Raw genomic sequence first — 4406 nt, 5'->3', positions numbered from 1 at the left:
AAACAGACACTTAACGAGAGACAAACGACATTTATGACTTCAATTCGCATTAATAGCATACTTTGTATACATAAATTACTAATGCGTAAGTTGTTATAAACAAGTATATACTGGTTGAACACAGATGTTCATTTAAGTGATGTTAAACCTGGTTGACGTATATAACGTATTTGGTAACCAATAGCATGACGTAATTAGATCCATGAACCGGTCGGCGATTTTGAATTGCTTGATGTATAAATACGAACATAGCCTTAACTATACTTATTTCATTAAATAATACGACATCATAAATATGAGGAGTTCTATTGTACTTGTCTTACTCATGTGCCTTGTAGGTGAGTCGAAAAGGATTTAAAAGTTATTGAAATAAGGATGATTGTTTAAAGTGTGTACTCATGCATTTTGCTCCAAGGTACATTTGACTCTTTCACATTTCCCATCTCTCACAACGAAACATGCATGAAATGTTATCATGAAATATTTAAATTTAATCTTAAATATACATACATCTTGACTTTTCCAATATATTTAGTGGTTTTAATCTTCTTTCTAATGATCGATTTCAAATAACGAAGTAAAACACTGTTTAACATTTACTTGAGATTTGTAATTCGTTTAGTTTATCTGCAACTTTTACCGGATTGGATTAGCGTAGTCCAGAATGTTCGCTTCTAATTTATAAGTACACAACAACGCTTTGGCTTTTGAATAGTAGCGTGAAGTGAAGCAGAAATATCGCATCTGCTGTTGAATTGGCATTTTTTTCCGATGTGTATTTATAGGTGTGATTGGCGGTCATAAGTATAAGGGTTCATTGTGAAGGGTGTCATTTAGGTATAGCTAATACTTGAGGACCGAGTACTCTATACAATTACAATTTTTTTCATTATGTTCTTTTCTTCTAAGAGCATCTCATTTGTTTCAGTTTCAAACAGTGGTCAACCTGCTGGCCAAGGTGAAATGTGTGGAGGATACGCCGGTACTATGTGTGGAGAAGGTCTAAGGTGTGATCATTCTAGAGGAACTGCTGGAAAGTGCGTGCGAAGTCCGTTTGCTGTGGTTTTTCATGGCCAGCAGTTCTAGAGGCGTGTGTGAGTAAGTTAAACCTTTCCACAACTTTGTTTAACTGTATTTTTTGTATTCTTGTATACATTTGCAAATTTTAAATCTTAAGGTAAACGTAATGTCTTGTATGTAAGTAGTTCAAGTTGACTTAGTATTGTAGTAGTACTATTCATTTGTTGTAGAATTAGCAGAAACAGAAGCTATATTTTCACTACTAGCATTAGTAGTAGTAGAAGTAGTAGCAGAAGCAGCAGCAGCAGAAGTAGTAGTAGTAATAGTAGTAGTAGTAGTAGTAGTAGTAGTAGTAGTAGTAGTAGTGGTAGTGGTAGTGGTAGTGGTAGTAGTAGTAGTAGTAGTAGTAGTAGTAGTAGTAGTAGTAGTAGTAGTAGTATAAGCAGTAGTAGTAGTAGTAGTAGTAGTAGTAGTAGTAGTAGTAGTAGTAGTAGTAGTAGTAGTAGTAGTAGTAGTAGTAGTAGTAGCAGTAGTAGTAGTAGTAGTAGTAGTAGTAGTAGTAGCAGTAGTATAAGCAGTAGTAGTAGTAGTAGTAGTAGTAGTAGTAGTAGTAGTAGTAGTAGTAGTAATAATAATATTTATCTCTATTAAAATATAACGGTTGCTTCTGCTGGTGCCGCTTTAGAAGTAATAGAAGTAGAAATAGTAGTAGTAGTAGTAGTAGCTCGAGTAGAAGCAACAGCAACGCAAGCGGCACCAGCGGAAGCAACCGTTGTATTTCAATAGAGGTAAATGGTGATGCTTGCAAAATTGACTCTCATCACGAAACACGATATTTTATTTATATTTCAGGTTGGATGACACCACTGTACAATGTTCAATTTTAAATATTTTGTTCTTATCAATTCGGAACCAAATTCTCTGTTCACGGATAAAAACAACAACAAATAACTGTATGAATAAACCCTGTTGAAGGTGTGTTCAACTACCCTAATGGTTATGAAGTTTTGATATGTGGTCATTTTCTTTTATGCTCATTTTTTGTTTGATTTATTTTCATTATTTTCATTAAATCAGTTTTTATCTTCGCATCCATATGTTTTTGTTTGTTATTGTTATTTGTTTTCTTTTGAAAAGGAAGCAAATATAACACTATTACGCCAAAGTAAGTTAATATCAGGCTGTCCGGTAAGTGTATTGGTTAGTACATTCGTACGAAAAGATCGCGACAATATTGCGGAAAATCGTGCCAATGAGAGTGATCACAGAAGTTAATATACCATTCTTTACAAACAATAATGAGTAAACTAAGCTTATTGGCATGTATTGATAACAAAAATCATGCAAGGTACTTGACACACACATAATTACCCTGTTCCAAAAATCAAGAGTCGCAGTAAGGTTGAAGCACGACAACGACGACGTAACATTGTTATACCATCAACGACGATGACATCGACATTGATTATGTTTGTACTTATGAGCACTGTACTAACATGTCACAAATCTTGGCCTACTTTAACTTTACTTGTACTCAAAATATTACCACGCTTTCATATCGGTTATATCTTGACAGAGGACCTTCACCAGGTTATCAATCTCAAGAGGGGCAACTTTCAAAGGAATCTGACCTACTATTCGTTTACAATTAAATAGCTTCATTAGGAATAAAGATAAAAATGCTTCCATGTTAACACATATAATACTGGTATCATTGAAAGGTAATGCCTACCTAATCTTTTATATTTATCACAATAGTTATTGCAATTTGGATATTACGCTTTATATCAATGAGACTCGGAAGTGATGTGACATGTATCGAAATATTTCAATCTTGGTCAAAACAATAATTGTTTGTACAATTACTGAAGGTATAATTTATATATATATTATGCTCCTACATATAAAACGATTTCGTATATACCAATCAATAAAAAGATCACCAGACATATTTGTTTACTCATTTCTGGACGGTAACACTTCATTTTATCGAATAAATCGATCGAATACATATGGTTATTGTAGCTCGCCAAACACTTCATCACAAGGCGTTTTTTAATCGACTAGCTGCAATGAAAGGGAGGCCTATAACATTGTTAACATGTGTCTGTCTTCTGCTGATCTGCATTGTACAGTGGATACAGAGAAACTATAAAGACTATGAAAAAACTATAAAATTCACCTTTGGCTTCTTTGAACCTATATTCATCTGCTTTAAATTACCAACGTCCATGTCAACAAAGCATGTAACATTTCCCAAATGACAAAATTATGACTTTAATCGTAATTTCAGTGCTAATATAGTTCTAGGTTCTATAAATGCATACTAAATAATTCATCTGTAAATTTACTAAAACAGATTAGTGTATCGAAGATAATATAAGGTCAGTTAAGCAAAGTGGATGGTTAAAATACAAATATATTATATTTAAAATATAGTGTTGGGTAACAATGTTCAATAGTTAGACACGTTTTTTTGTGATAAGCCGATATATGCTTGCATGTAGTCAATCTGTTTGGAGGAAATTCAGTATCTTGATACAAAAACGTTTCTTTATATAGAAACACTAACCACAAAGCGTGGTTTACATGATACTGTCGATTATTGTGAAACCAGATGAGACACATATTCCTGTTAAACCTGATTGTTAAAGTACACACTACTTTTTATCCATGATGAAATAACATCGTTTAAGTTTTAATTTGCAAAGCTATTAAAAAAACATTTGTGATGACTAAAAGAATGCATACATGTTGTGGCATATGGCTGGAACTTAGAAAGACAAAGGCCATGACTTATTCGATTAGTTTTGCTTTTATCCTCAAAACATACAATTAAAACAACTGTTCAAACGATTCTTAAAATAGAAACACTCACCACATAACGTCGTTTACATGATACTGTCGATTTTTGTGAGACCTGAAGTGACAGCTTATCTTGCTAACCTGTTTGTAACAATAAACATTATTTTTCATCCATGATGTAATGAAATTGTTTATTGTTGTAACAGAAATTATGACATTTTTAAATAGTTTTGCTTTTGTCCTAAAATAGAACAATGAAAACGGCAGAAACAAGCTTACTGTTAAACTACTAACTCCGTTAATAGGTACTTGATAATGGCGTGCACCCAGCACCAGAGACACACACGGTAAAAACCCTCAAACAGCCGAACGCGCATCATTATAGCTTGACCTATAAAATTATGGATAACACTTTTGCAACCGTTCTTGAAACACGAGTCGCTGCAACACTGAGGTTAAAACTAGTTTTTATGCGCATAATTTCATATTTATTCCAAAAGTTATATAGGATAACGAAATTGATTATAATCGCCTGACCGAAGCTAAACTCATCTTGTAAACAGATCCTGCTTATAACATTT

At 33.3% G+C, this 4406-nt stretch overlaps 1 long non-coding RNA gene across 2 annotated transcripts; it reads left to right on the top strand.

The window, feature by feature from the left end:
- The first annotated feature begins 243 nt into the window (after nucleotides 1–243).
- LOC128222737 (uncharacterized) lies at nucleotides 244–2410 on the top strand. Of its 2 annotated transcripts, none has more exons than XR_008259212.1 (3): nucleotides 244–338; nucleotides 929–1098; nucleotides 1873–2408. It is a non-coding gene; the product is annotated as an uncharacterized LOC128222737 (long non-coding RNA). The 2 variants fall into 2 exon arrangements; XR_008259213.1 differs by having other exon boundaries at nucleotides 298–415; nucleotides 1873–2410.
- The last annotated feature ends 1996 nt before the right edge of the window (nucleotides 2411–4406 follow it).

Source organism: Mya arenaria, chromosome 17 (assembly GCF_026914265.1).
Source record: "Mya arenaria isolate MELC-2E11 chromosome 17, ASM2691426v1".
In the NCBI taxonomy this organism is placed as follows: Eukaryota; Metazoa; Mollusca; class Bivalvia; order Myida; family Myidae; genus Mya; species Mya arenaria.
The sequence above is the reverse complement of the archived record's forward strand: the minus strand, read 5'-3'. Positions and strand labels throughout refer to the sequence as shown.